Below are 15,875 nucleotides of genomic sequence, written 5' to 3'. Positions count from 1 at the left end.
CGGCGCCCACACATCACGCAAGCCTTAGGCAGCAAAGTTCTCCATTCACGGGCAGCCGCCGAGGAAAGGTAAAGGGCAAGGTTAGGGTTAGCGCTCAGGAATTTTGAGTTTGAAAAGCTGCAGGTTCTGTGCTTGAGGACTGCACTGTTGGGAGTTTGGCAAGCTCAGGCTGCTGGAGCAGACTTGCCCTCGTGGCCAGCATTCCTGTGGTGGAGACACACTCGCGCCCCCACGGCACGCGCAGCTTCCCCCGCCCCGGGCACCGCGAGAAGCTGCACCGAGGACACTTGCTCGCTCCCTCCCCTGGGGAGGGCAGGCTCCAACTCGGCTGCACTTCAGTGTTATTGTGTTTTTTTTTGTAGTTGTTGTTGCTGCCCAGTTTTTTTTTAAGTGTCCCCGATCCAGCCAGCTGCAAACATTACATCACTGACGAGAGACCCGGATCCACACTCCCAACTTTGGGCAATGGCTCTGCTCAAGTTTCAATAAGAAATGCCCGAGCTTCCCCCTCTCTTCCCGCTGTGACCGCAGGGAGCAGACCGCTGCCCGGGGCTGAGCTGACGGTGAGTGCAGGAGCGGCTGGGAACCGGGGGCTCTGCCCACTGACACTCAGCTGGGAAGCAGCCGAGAACTTTCCGCCTCTTGTCAGATCCGTTCTAGGTGTGGCTTCTTACTGAGCGTCTGCGGAAGTCTCCCGTTACAGATGTCAGCACGGCTCGCCGAACATCAACAGTTTGTTTTCTCTGCAGTTGCGGGAGGTAGGAAGGAGGATTTTTGAGAATCTGCTCAGCTCGGGGGAGGGGGAAGACACACACAACACAGTGGGGACAATGGCTGTTTCCTGAGGCTTTAATTCAACTTGTGCTGATTGCATCATTTAATGACAGGCTGTAGCTCTAGCAATGCAGTTGTCAAATTCAGCAAATGTCTATTAGCTCAGTTGTTTCTGAAGGGGAATTCTAGTCCTTTTAGACATCTGTTCCTTTCATATGCTGTCTGTTTTGCTCTGTACATTAGGGAGTAAACATTTATTGTAATTTGAACGTTCCCAAATCGTAATTTTTGACTTTGTGCAGACATGGGCGCTCGACTGCGAGAGAACTTTGATAATCTCTACCATTTGAGTGCGACGTTTGAATACGTCCTGTCTTCCTTTATATACTACCCGCCCCCTCGCCCTTCCTAACACTACCGTTATCTTTCAGATGTAGCCCAGGTTCCCCCACCCCCAATATAACCACTAAACCCCCTGCTTTTGCTATTCGGGCTTCAGTTCAATGGTAATCTGTGCCAGGACACTGCCTATTTATTCTACAAAAGCACATTGCATTAAACGCATATGTGTGAACTGCACAGAACTTTGCTCACATTAAAACAAATGATTGTCAAAGTTTAAACATTTCTTAGGAAACTACTTAAAAAGGCAAGCTTATCTGGAACGATTTCAATGTTTTGTTTCTTGTTATTTATGATAGATTAACCTTTAATATAATTTGCATATTCAGTAAATTTGCAGTCTTCCTTATCTTGTGGCATTGAGGCACTAACATTTGAGTATTAAGGTTAAATGAATGTCCTAGCTACACTGATTTATGTAACATTAGACTTGCCCAACAAAAAACCTGTTGGATACAAAATTGGTTTGAATGTAGGAGACAGAGGGTTGTGGTAGAGGATTGTTTTTCGGACTGGAGGCTTGTGATCAGTGGTGTACTGCTAGGATCGTTGCTGGGTCCATTGCTTTTCTTCATTTATATAAATGATTTGGATGTGAATATAGGAGATATGGTTAGTAAGTTAACAGATGACACCAAAATTAGTGGTATAGCAGAGAGTGAAGAAGCTTAGCTCTGAGTACAATGGGACCTTGATCATTTGGGCAAATGGGCTGAGGAGTGGCAGATTGTTTAGTTTAAATAATGTGAGGTATTTTTGTGTTGCCATAGTCTTACCAGACCATAGGGACTGCTGTCTCATTAGAGAGGGAAGTGGCTGGTGGTGATTTAACCTGAGGACCAGCAGACTTCAGGCAAGGGAAGAGGTTGAGGAGAGTACTTCATTGTAACCTCAATACCAGTGGTGGGAATTGAACCCATGCTGTCGTTATCACACTGCTGTGCAAACCAACAGTCCAGCCAACTGAGCTAAACCAATTCCTTCACATGAGGTGTTGCATTTCAGCAAGGCAAGCAGGGCAGGATTTATACCAATAGTACATGGTAGAAACCGAGGGGTGTAGGTGCACAAGTTCCTTGAAATTGGAGTCACAAGTAGACAGGGTGGTGGTGAAGGCATTTGGAACATTTGCCTTCATTGGTCATGTTAAGTATAGTCTGCTGGGATGTCATTTTGCAGCTGTACAGGACACTATACTGCATGCAGTTCCAGTCTCCCTGATATAGGAAAGATGTTGTTTAAACTGAAAGGGGTCAGAAAAGATTTATAAGGATGTTGCTGGAATTGGAGGGTTTGAGCTATAAGGAGAGGCTGAATAGGCTGGAGCACTTTTCCCTGGAACATCGGAGGCTGAGAGGTGACCTTGTAGAGATTTATAAAACCTAAAGGGCATGGATAGGGTGAATAGCCAAGATCTTTTTCCCAGAGTAGGTGAGCCCAAAACTAGAGGTTTAAGATGCGAGGGGAAAAAAAGGACATGAGGGAAACGTTTTCACACAGAGCTTGTATGGAATGAGCCGCTTGAGGAAGTGGTGGAAGATGGTACAATTAAAACATTTAAAAGTCATCTGGATGGCTACATGAATAGAAAGGGTTTAGAGGGATATGGGCCAAACGCTAGTGAATGGTACTAGATCAGCTTAGGATATATAGTTGGCATGGATGAGTTGGACCGAAGGGTCTGTTTCTGTGCTTTATAACTCTGACTGAGTAAAACAATTTACTGTCTTTACTTACACAATTCTCCCCTCTTTTGCAGTGTCAAACCAGTTTAGCTTTGATTTTTGCCTGATGTTGCTTTTTTCTTTTTTAAAGAGACTGTAAAAATGATAGTGTCAGCTGTCTCTTGATATTCAAGATGGGAGCCATATAAAGATCAGCCTGTAATTGATTCTATTTTCCCGATTTAAAGATTAAGCATTGAAGAAACATTTCCTTGGGTGAGATTTTATTTGTATTAGACAATGCTACGTTGTTCATTGCATTACTTGTTTGATTGTGTCCAGTCAAAGTAGTTATTATAAAGTCTGATTTAATACTCCCACTTGAGGTATGACAGCAGTTGGATGCACAATGAACCTCTGTTTTCACCCTGTACAAGAAGGTGTCTTAAAGTGGCCTGCACTGTAACAGTTTGGATTCAGTGTTACAAATTAGTCCCCTTCTTTGACTTTGTCAGATTAAATTCTTAAACCGATCTGAGAGACAGTTCTATGTGCAGTCTGTACTACCTTGTCATGAATTAAAATGGCACAAACTCAAGTTTTCTTAGGCATATACGCTGCATTGGAATCCAGATTTCAGACCCACTGTTAACCGTGTGATTTTCAATTTCCTTGAAATCACTTTTTTAGGGATGTTATCAAAACACCCCTGAAAAGTGCATAGGGCCATTAGGTGTTTCGAAAAGGAAAGTTTTACATGGTTTGCAAATACATTCAATAATGAAAACTGTAGTTCATTTTCAAAACAAGTATTCATTGAAGTTAGCCTCTTTGTTTAACAAGTTAACTATGGCTTACAGTTGACATTTATGAGGCTAAATTGTGCTAATCTTTATTTTTTGTAGTATCGCCCTACCTGCTTATTGTTGATAATGCAGAGAAAATGCTAGAGTCCATTAAAGTTTAATAGCAGAGCATGTGGAAAACTGTGACGAGATTGGACAGAATCAGTGTGGATTCATGAAAGGGAAATCATGCTTCATAGCTCAAGTGAAATTTTTCAAGGATGTAACTAGTAGAGTTGATAAGGGAAAGCCTTTACTTAGACTCTCAGAAGGTTTTTGATAAGGTCTCACTTAAGATTAGCATGTAAAATTAAGCTACGTGGGTTTAGGGGTAGTTACTGACCTGGGTAGCAGGCAAACAGTGAACAAAGTGGAAATAAATAATTCTTTTTTTGAGTGGCAACAAGTGACTAGTAGGGTACCACAGGGATCAGCTGTTAGACCCCAGCTATTCACAATATATGTGAATAATTTAGATGAGGGAACTAATTGTACCATCACCCAGTTTACAGGCAACACTAAGCTGGATGGGAGGATGAACTGTGAGGAGGATGCAGAGATGCCTCTGCATGATTTGGACAAGTTGAGTGGGTAGGCATATGCATGGCAAAGGAAGTATAGTGTGGATAAATGTGAGGTTATTCAGAATGGTAGCAAAAACAAGAAGGCAAATTGTTATTGCCATAGGAAAATAGCTTGGGAAAGAGGGACATGCAATAAAACCTTGGTGTACTTGTACAATGATTACTGAAAGTAGGCATGCAAGTGCAGCAAGCAGTGAAGAAGGCAAAATGGTATGTCGACGTTCATAGTGAGAGGATTCAAGTACACGAGAAAGGGTGTCTTCTTGTAATCATACAGTGAGCTAACCTGGAGTATTGTGTGTAGTTTTAGTCTCCTTATCTGAGGAATGATATTCTAACTATGGAGGGAGAAAATAGAAGGTTTACCAGACTGATTTCTGGGAATGGCAAGACTGACATATGAAGAGAGGCTAAATCAGTTACGATTATATTCACTAAAGTTTTTAGAAGAATGAGAGGATCCCATGGAAACCTATAAAATTCTAACAGGACCATACAGGATAAATTCTGGAAGATTGATCCCAATTCTGGAAGACATGGTCTAAGTATATGGAATGGGCTGTTTAGGACTGAGATGAGAAATCCCTTCATCCAGAGAGTGGTGATCATTTGGAATTCTCTGCCACAGAAAATGGTTGAGGCCAAACCTTTGAATGCTTTCAGGAAAGAGATCAATATAATTCTGAAGGCTCAAGGGATCAAAGGTTTAGGGTGAAATCAGAAAAAGGATACTGAGTTGGATGTTTCCAAACTAAAATTGTCCTACCTGCCTGTATTTGGCCCACATTCCTGCAAACCTTTCCTATTCATGTACTTATCCAAATGTCTTTTAAATGTTTCAACTGTATCTGCGTCCACCATTTCCTCATGCAGTTCATTCCAAACACTAACCACTCTGTTATTTTAAAAGAAAAGCTGCCTTTTGTGTCCTTTTTAAATCTTTCTTCTCTCACCTTAAAAATATGTTCCCTAGTTTTGAACTGCCCCACCTTAGAAAAAAGACCTTTTCCATTCACCCTGTCTATGCCCCTCATGATTTTATAAATCTCTATAAGGTCACCATTCAATTTCCTACACTTCAGTGAAAAAAGTCCCAAGCTATATTTATAACTCAAACCCTCCATTCCTGGTAACATTGTGGTACATCTTCTTTGAACCTTTCCAAATTTAATAATATCCTTCCGACAGGATGACCAGAACTGCACACAGCACTCGAGACCTCACCAATGCCCTGGACGACTTCATTTGTGATGTCCCAAGTCTTATATGCAAAGGTCTAAGCAATGAAGGCAAGCGTTCTAAAAGCTTTCTTATCCTCCTGTGACCCAAAGTTTTAAAGAATTACCTGAGCCGCTGGGTCTCTCTGTTCTGCTGAAGGGCTTTTGCCCGAAACGTCGATTATCCTGCTCCTTGGCTGTTGCCCGAACTGCTGTGTTTTCCAGCACCACTCTAATCTAGACCCTGGTTTCCAGCATCTGCAGTCATTGCAGAACAGAGAGGTAAAAACAACAACCCAGGGCCCTACCATTAATTCTATAATCCTGCTGTTGTTTGTTTTACCAAAATGCAATACCTTATTTATCCAAATTAAACTCCATTTGGCACTCCTCAGCACATAGACCCAATAGATCCGGATCTCTTTGTAACCTTAGATAACCTTTTTCACTATCCACCATACCATCAATTTTGGTGTCATCCACAAATTTACTAATCATGCCTTCTAAATTCTCATCCAAGTCATTTTATGTAAGTGACAAACAAATGTGGTCTCAGTACCAATCCCTGTGGAACACCATTGGTCACCAGCCTCCGGTCCTAAAACCATCTTTCACTATTATCCTCTATCTCCTACCACCAATCTATTTGGCAAGCTCACCCAGAATCCCATGTAATCTAACCTTTTTATTAATTAATTTACCATGTAGAAGCTTATCAAAGACTTAAGTCCAAGTGAACAATTTGCTTCCTGAACCTCCTTGCTGTAAGCGTGGCTCTTAAGAGAAAATGCAGTTTTTCCTTAAAAAGCACCGATAACAGCTTTCTTTCAAATCCTCACCTGATATTTCAGAATTTTCTCAAATACATCCACCATCTCACAGAGTCTTGGTTAATTACATAGATGACAATCCAAAGACAAAGCAACAACAATGTATGCACTATGACTCTCTTTGGGTTCCGTTTACAGACAAATAAATGTGAAGATGAAGACCTATCGAAGCAGGTAGTAATGAAGTAAGCTCCTTAATGCGCCAGAGACATATAAAATGTTCCAAATTGTGGTATATTCTTTCAGGCATGTGAGCATCACTGGTTGGGCTAACATTTATTGTCCCCCAACTCCATTCCTAATTCTTCTTGAGAAGGTAGTGATGGGCTGCCTACATAAACTGCTGCAGTTCATGTAATATAGATGCATATACAGTGTTGTTAGGATGGGAGGTCAGTAAAGGATGGGAAATGTAGTTCCAGTTCAGAATGATGAGTGAACTTGAAGATAAACCTTCGAGTAATAATGCTCCCATGAATTCTTCTTCACTTATGTTGTTGTAAATTTGAACTGGTTACATGGCAGGAAGGGAAACAGGGCTTCTGGAACCTGAATAAACGAGGCAACTAACAGGGTATTTCCTTCAACAATTTAACTGAAGCATTGGGAAATAATCTTGTCATTAAAGGAGCAAGATATTGTGGATTTAGAATTTTAAATTGAAGCCTTGGTGAGTTGCTGAAATGAGTTTATAGATGGTACACAATGCTGTCACTATCATTGTGTTACTGGTGGAGGGAGTGAATGTTTAACATGGTGAATGGCGTGTCCTATATGGTGTCGAACTCATTGAGTGTTTCAACTGAATGCATCTCATACTTCTGACTTGAGTTTTGTAGATGGTGAACAGACCATAGGAAATTAGAATGATGTGCGAGTTAGAGAACATGAATTTAATGTCAAGTAAGGTGCGAAATATTTTAAGTTAGATAAATAAGTGGAAATGAAGGATACAAATTACACAATTATTTAACCAAGCTGGATGTCAACAATCCTGAATTACCTCGACTCACAGGATAGGTGCTGAAAGACTACAAATGATCGAAATGAGCCAATGTCCTCCTGAAGGACTGAAATTACTAGGTATAAAAGGCAAGTGGGAAGTTAACATCAGGATTTATGGTCAGAATAGTTTACTTTAACTCAATTTTAATAGCATTCACGGATAACAGAAATGTATTAGGACCAGGAAATCTTAAAGCACAGAGGAATACCATTTGGCTCATTGTGCCATTTTAAACCGCTATCCAATTAGTCTGACACCTCTTTCTTCATATTGCTGAGCATGTTTAAGTTTCAAGTATTTATCCAGTTCAGTTGTGAAAATTACTTCTGAATCTGCTTCCATCACCTTTGTGTGGTGTGTTCTGACTCATAACGTTTTATCGAATAAAATTATGAATCATTCATTATGGCTCCATTATCCATTATTGTAAATCTCTGTATTTTTGGTTAGTGAACCCCTCTACCCAGTGTAAACCCATTTACTGTATCAAAACTCTTCACAATAATGAACTCTTCCATTAAATTTCTCTTTAATTGTCTGTACTGTTAGGAGACCAGCCTCAATGTTTCTCATGTTTTCTCATAATTGAAACCCCTCTACCACTACCAGATACTGTTTTAATAAACAGTGTGTATCATATCTAATCTCTCTAACATTGCTCTCTTGATATTATGTGGTGTCCAGATGTTGTCAAAACACCAGCTGAATTATAAACATTTGGCATAACTTATTTGCATTTATGTTTTCCTCCTCCATTTAGGAAATCAAGCATTTTTATAAAAAATGAAACAGCCTTATAACTTGTCCATTCACCTTCTTCATAGTATTTATGTATGTGAACATCATGGTCTTTGATTTTCCAGCTTTCTTGCAAAATTCTTGCAATTTGTTTTGCTTCAAATTGCCTTAACGTTTTATTTTAAATTTGTTTTTGGTAAATCTAGGATATCACATAGTTGCTGGCAGATCAGGAGAATTGAGTCACATTGCTTTATTTGCAACATGACTGAATAACTCAAGCTCATTAGATTTGCTGTTCTTTTTCTGGCTATTATTAATGTATGTTTGTGAGGTCATTTCAGCTCAGTTCACATTTTGCCAGTTCTGCCCCCAGTTTTGAAACAATCACCTCTTTGTAAGACTTGCACATTTAATTTCACACAACCTTTAATAAAAAAAGTTTTAAAACTCTACAACTTTCAACTTGAATACGTAAGTGTGTCACAAAATGCATGCTTATTGTAGAATTATTTTAAGAGTGTAGATATGATTGGACGAGGATGGTTGTATTTTGTAAAGGCTAGCATATACACTCATGTACTAATGATGGCGATTTGTCTGAATGCACAGCTTCTTTCAGACACTGACACAACAGACAGTTCTCCTAATGCCGAAGTAGGCAGGTTAAATATTTGTACATTTCTCTTCCCTTCATGTTGACACCAAGATATTTTGACAAACAGAAGTCTTAATCCCATCACTATATATTAATATCAAGTACTTATTATTTATGCTGAAAATGTGTTGCTGGTTAAAGCACAGCAGGTTAGGCAGCATCCAAGGAATAGGAAATTCGACGTTTCGGGCATAAGCCCTTCATCAGGAATGAGATCATTCCTGATGAAGGGCTTATGCCCGAAACATCGAATTTCCTATTCCTTGGATGCTGCCTAACCTGCTGTGCTTTAACCAGCAACACATTTTCAGCTGTGATCTCCAGCATCTACAGACCTCATTTTTTACCCCTTACTTATTATTTATGTTAACATGTATATGTGGTGAGGTGAGAGTGACTGGCCTTGACATCAAAGCAGTATTTGACCAAGTAGAGCATCAAAGAGCCCCAGCAAAACTGGAGTCACGGGGAATATTCTCTAGTCAAACATTTAAGATCATACATGGGACAAAGCAAGAAGATTTTTCTTGTTGGAGGTCAATTACTTTTTCCAGGACATCACGGCAAGAATTCTTCAGGTTAGATATTTTCTAATCAACCAGTACAAGGATCAGATAGGTCTTGTACTTGGGCCTCCTGATTCAGAGGTAAGGATACTACCACTGCACCACTAATCCTAATTCCTCAAGTAGTATCCTCAATCCAACCATCTTCAGCTGCTTCATCAATGACCTTCCCTCCATCGTAAAGTCAAATGTGGGAATGTTAGCTGATGACTGTGTAATGTTCACCATTTGCCATCCTCACTTAATAATGCAGCCCATGATTAGGTGCAGCAAGGCCAGGACAACATTCAGGATTGGGCTGATAAGTAGCGAACAACATTTGCATCACACAAGTGTTAAAGTACCTATTCGAGACGACTCAGGGAATCCCTGATGGACTTGATCTGTAAGTTTCTTGTGGTTCGTCCCAGAGATCATAATTTGTGGTAGTCTCAAATATAAAACTCTCTCAAACAGGTTAGTTTAAATTATTACCTTTATTTTCCAATTATACTATAACAAAGATGCCTACAAGCCAGGCTTGAGCTAAGGTTCTAAAACCATCAGCAGAGTAGCGGTGCCAGCTCTTACCCCTAAGAGCTCTCTCGGGCTACTCCTCTTATTGTTGCAAACAAGCTGTCTTTACAGAATTTGGTATTAAAATTACAAAAACGCCACAGATAAGCAACAATAAAATGGCAAAAGTTTGCAGAGGAAGAGAAACTCATTGACAAGTCCAAGTACACTTGACTAATGAAGCTACATGCACAACAAAGTGGGAAACCTTAATCAAGCCAGGCCAAATGGTCAATTGCTGTGGCTAGTACATCATGAGTCTTCCAACTTTCTTACTATCTCAGTTTCAGTTTTTGTGTTTTCCTAGCTTGTAAGGGTAACGAGACATTCACCTTCCAGAACAGTCCAGATTAGGGAGCTGAGCTTCATAAGTTCAAATCTGCTTAGTGTGGTGTATATACAAATGTATCAGGATTATTCGATTACATGCATATTCCACTCGGCTTATTAAATTACAAGTTCTTTTCCTATTGAGTATGAGTTTTGTGAAGAGTCTTCAATATAAGCCAGAAATTTAATTATCTGACACCAACTGTGAAATATGTGCAATCTTCTAGCCCCTGGTGTGAGAAGGAAGTACTACTGCACATTCCACAAGTGAACAAATGTTAACACCTTATTTACACAGATCCATTGACACTAAGAACAGACGTCCCCAAATTCTTCTGAACAAATGCTACACCCCCGCCCTGCTGGTCATGTACTTTCCTGCATAACCTGTAACAAATGTGTCACACATAAGCCTACAAACTTTCTCATAAGTGCTAGACAATAACTATTTCCATTATGGGAAATTAGAATCAAGAATAAATGCCGGCCTTACCATCAATGCCCAATCCCATGGAAGAATATTGTAAAGAAAAGAGTTTCTGCTAAACATTGGATATGACCACTTTTGTGGCATCCCTGACTTTCTGTATCTTGCAGGTTTGCAATTGACAAGAAACTGAATTGAGTCAGCCATATGAATACAATGGCTAAAAGAACAGCTCAGACTTTAGGAACTCTGTGGCAAGTAACTCACCTCCTGTTTGCCCAGAGCTTGTCTAAGGAACAAGTCAAGAGTGTGATGAATGTTTTCACTTGCTGAGATGCGTGCAATCCCAATATTTGGAAAACTTGACACCATCTGGACCATGTAGTCTGCTGGATTGACACCTCATTCACCGTCTTAAACATTCACTCCCTCCACCAGTGCCTTACGGTGGCAGCATTGTGTACCATCTACAAACTCACTACAACAATTCACCGAGGCTTCTTCAATTGTACTTTCCAAACCCACAATATCCATGCCTCCAAGGTTGTTTCCCAGTGCCTCACTTAGATTGGAAATACCCTGTTAGTTGGCATGTTTTACTGAGATTCCAGTAGCCTTGTCTTGCGACATAACTGGCTCACATTAACAGCAACTTAAGTGGGGAAGGATGTTTTGGGCAGAAAGTTACAGGAATAAACTTCACAGTATATACAGCAAAATCTGCCCTGCTATTATTCATTTTGCTGTGGTTGTAGAGAAAGGCTTGTGTATTTTTAAAGTCAATTTTATGTTAAGATTAATAGGAAACTTTAATCAGAAAGAAAGAACAATGTGAATCCCTCTGAATATTTTGTAACTGACCATAGCTGATGTTGAGAACACTTTCTGATATAACTCATTAAACTTAACATTTTTAGTTGATGCACAACGATGTTAATCAAAGCAAATGGAATGCTGAAATTGAATTAGTGATGTAAAAGCTGGCAAGTATAAAGTTGAAACTGTATAATGCCCCGTTCAGACTGCATCTGCAGCAGTCTATCCAGTTAGTCACTCAAGTCTAAAAACACATTTAAATTCTCTACATGGATGCAAATAAATCAATTGCGACAAATCCTCTGTTTGAGAGCTCTGATCTTTTTGAGTCAAAACAAAGAGAGAAATATTTCCCTTCCTGGATGTGTGAGAAGGGGAAATTATTTGAAGATTTGTCCCTGAGATACTCACCCTCTTCTTGCCACCTAAGTACTGTGTCAGATGGTCCACTGGGGACTTTTGTGTCTTGCCACATAATTAAGGCTCTTAAGTCAATTAACCCACATAAGGGCCTTCACTTCCCAATGTTTTGGAGTGTTTTAAACCAACATTCAACGTGGTCTTTTTGTTCAAACATCAAGCAGTCCTTATTTTGTGCTGTGGGACGACAATCTCAACTGGTAACCCAGGAGACACCTTCAATGATAAAGTTTCAAGTACTTAATATACTGTTTTGTAATTTTTCATGTTGCCTGCAACAAGACTGACATAATTAACAAAAAAAAATTCAGGACCTTACAACAATGACACCAGATAAGTACCATTAGGTAATATAATTGAGAAATGGAAGTTATTGTCACATCAAAGTAGCCATAGACAGTATCCACTCACCCCTGTCATACAAGGAGCTAAAATACAAAAATCAGCTTGAGAACCACACATATTTCATCTTGATAACATGTATTGTTTCTAGTTGTAGAATTAATGTCTTTCTGAGGATCTGTCCAGAGCAGACTGACAGAATCGAAGTCCATGCAAAGCAATTCAGGATGTCATGTTGAGATGTATAAGTGATATTGCTTTGTATTGGTACCCAGGGCAACGTGCCTGATGGATTAGGGAGGGGAGGCTCCATTGCTTTAACCTTGGGACAGTTGGAGGCAATATAGGTGGCAAGTGATTGGCATTTGAAAGCCATTCCCCACTCTTGATTTTGACCCTCTGATCCATGATCCCCACTCCTGAGAAGTGAAACGAAATGAGCATCTACCTCTTGATTGAAGGCAGTAGAAAAGGGTGATAAGGTGCTTAAGAAGTGGGATTTTTTTTATTAGCGGAGGCATACATTTCTGCGCTGGGAGATTACACTTTAAATATGTAAAAAATATTAGTTCGATCACAACTGGAGTTCTGCATGCAATTCTGAGAACAGTATTCCAGGAAAGATTGACTTACTGTTGCTAGGTTGGAAACTTTTTTTAGTTGTTAGGAAAGATTGAACAGACTGAGATGGTATCTTTGGAATAGAGGCAATTAAATAGAAATGTAGATTTTTTACACTTGTGGTGGATAGAATTATGAGGGGCCTATAGAAAGGATCAATTTCTCTTAAGGAGAGGTCAATAACCAGTGTGAATATATTTAAGAATTTAAATCTTTATTAGTGAGAAATTGGGAAAGATCACATCAGCCTGACGGTGATAGTCACTCTCTGAATGAGGAGTTGAGGAAGAAACCTTGATTGCAATTAGCAAATATCTGGATGTGGACTTGCTGTGACCCACAAGACTGTAGTTCAGCTGCTGGAAAATTAGATTAGGTTGGATAGCTCTTTCTCATCTTGCACAGATGCAATGAGCAAGAGTGGCTTCTGTGCTATAAATATCTGATTCTGTTTATGAGAAAATTAGCTGCTAAGTTAGGGCTAAAATTCTTTGCTCTGGATTGATATGTACTTGTTTGATCTGTCTTGCTTTGTTGCTTTGATTTTCTGTGTTTATGATATTTCTCAAATTAATCTCCTAGTCCAGGTTGCTCAAGATGGAGTCCTATATTGCTCTTACGTTGTGCACAAGAATTACAATGTGGTGATTATTATTCTCTCTTCACGTACAATCAGGAAATCCTCATATCAGCAACAATTTGTCAGAACTGATGTCATCAGTTTGACTAAATTATTTTTGCTCTGTTTTCTGATTTATAAGATTATGGTTTCAGGTCTGAGTTGAAACGTAAGTACGCAATCAATGACGTGCTAATAAGAGTGAAGCATTTGTAATTTATGCTTATTACAATTTTTGGTTTGCATATATTTCCTATTCTATGCACAAAATAATTAATAATTAATCCCTGCTGTCTATGAATTTGCACCCACGATACTTGATAAATTGGCATTGTGACTATATTTTCCTTACTAATCTTTAGTTAGCAGAAAAATAATTATTTGCAAACCATGCAGCTAGAAATAATTTATGAATTATATTTCATGAAAGTAATAAGTTGTATTGTAATTAGCTCGAATCCAAAAGGAATGACATTTTACACTTCAGACTGATTCAATAAAATAATTTAAAGTAACATCAATCCCACTATTTCCAAGACAACTGATGAGATGCAAAAAGCGAAGAGGTTTATTTTGGCTAAATTGTGATTCTGAATTTGGATTTTGTATTGTAACCATGTGCAACTATTGGCCAGGATACATCGATACCAGATCATCAACTGTATCAATTTATTTTTGGATTTCAATAATTTGTATGCATGTAGTTTTGAATATCAAGGACAAATTTCAGAATTTTTAGATTAAGTTTATACTCAATACTCTTCTTTAATATTAAATACATGAGAGGAAACTGACATCATTTACATGGTTGTGGCTGTAGTCTTATGTTCCATAAACTGAAGAAAACATATGGAGCTGACAATGTGTTGACTCTGTTCTTTAGAGGAAAGTTTGTATTTTCTTTTGGAAAAAGCCCCTTTTAATTTCAAAGTGAAACTGGGAACTATTCTAAAAAAGATGTAATTGGACTAAGTAGCTAGCATTTCATATCCCAAGAAATACCCTTGTGGTTTGTGATTGCTGCAGGGATAAAAGTTTAAAAGCAAAGGGTAAATAGTAAGTTAATTGGTTTTCACATTACAACAGGTCTGAAAATGAACTTTTCTGAAAGAAGAAGACTTTGATAAAGGAGCACAGACTGTGTTACTGTGTTGTATAGTTGGAAAGGACAAGAGTGGGAAAGACAGGGAGAGAGCATGTGGAATGGACAAAATATATTGCTGTTTCAGTTTTGTTAGAGCCAATCAGCCTTTTTAAAAGCTTCAAAGAAGGTATTTTCTGAAAATATTGTTGAGAGTCTAGCTTTGGGTTCTGCACGGGATGCTTTTCCAAAAGTGACTTAAGGGCCAAATTCTTTAAGTGGGAAGTAAGAGTTCCTTAACAAGAGGTTAAGTTGGAAAGACTGAGGTTGCACATTTGTTTCGGTAATGATTTGGGTACTTGTACTACGTGAGGCAAATGTTTGTATACATTTATTTCAAATGATACTTGCCTTTTCGTTTGAAATATCATATGCCAATAATGTTTGGAGTTTAGAAAAATAGAAAAACACAACAAGTCAGGCAGCATCAGAAGGTGGAGAAGTTAATGTTTTGGCTTCAGGACTGAAGATGAGGGTAGGATGAGCTACAGATAAAGAGAGGGAACGGTTGAGGTGGGGAGAATTACAAAATAGTGTGGTAGTAATAGGTGGACACAGGTAGTGTAGGAGGGATGAATTGGTTGGTAGCTGGAAGGAAGGGTTGGCAGGTGGAATGGAAAGGAGGAGGTGGGGCTGGAAATAGAGCTGGGGGATCAGTGAGAAGATAATTTGAAATTAGAGAATTCATGTTCTCCACAGTGATGTCCTGCAGGCCTTTTTCCTCTCCAACAGTCTCCACCCAACAGCACTCTCCTCTGCCTCGTTGAATTAGTCCTCACCTTCAATAATGTTTCCTTCAATTCTTCCCACTTTCTCCAAATCCATGGGGTGGCCATGGACACTCGCATGGACCTTAACAATGTCAACTTCTTTGATGGTTATGTCGAACAGTCCCTCTTCAGTATGGTACTGTTCTCCAACTCTTCTGACATTACATTGATGACTACATCGAAGATGCATCCTGCCATCATCCCTTCTTCCAGCTACCAACTGGATTCAGCCCTCTCATCGACCAACAAGGGTTGTATCCACTACCTGTGTCCACCCATCACTATGTCGTCATTCTGCTACTCTTCCCATCCTAAATCCCCTCTCCCCTTTATCTGTCATTTGTCCTATCCTGACATCTAGTTGTGAAGAAGGGTTAATACACAAAATGTTGACTTCTCCACTTCATGATGCTGTCTGGCTTGCTATGTTCTTCTAGGTTCCTGTTTGTCTACTTTAGATTCCAGCATCTGCTGCATTTTTGTCTCTAACCAATGTTTCAAGTTTATTGATTTAGCTTAATTTGTTATAGTGAAGTTTAAAAGAGAAATC

The 15,875-nt window shown here is 39.3% G+C and overlaps 1 protein-coding gene across 2 annotated transcripts in view; it reads left to right on the top strand.

Moving 5' to 3' along the window:
• The first annotated feature begins 241 nt into the window (after positions 1-241).
• Positions 242-15,875, top strand: part of LOC132817475 (WAS/WASL-interacting protein family member 1-like) — a 132,589-nt gene continuing 116,955 nt past the window's right edge. Inside the window, exon 1 of one of the 2 annotated variants that reach the window (XM_060827928.1) lies at positions 242-563. The gene's annotated coding sequence lies outside the window, so the exon portion shown is untranslated. The other variant, XM_060827925.1, reaches the window with a different exon arrangement.

This window comes from Hemiscyllium ocellatum, chromosome 7, assembly GCF_020745735.1.
Source record: "Hemiscyllium ocellatum isolate sHemOce1 chromosome 7, sHemOce1.pat.X.cur, whole genome shotgun sequence".
NCBI lineage: Eukaryota > Metazoa > Chordata > Chondrichthyes > Orectolobiformes > Hemiscylliidae > Hemiscyllium > Hemiscyllium ocellatum.
This window is presented reverse-complemented; position numbering and strand designations above follow the sequence as displayed.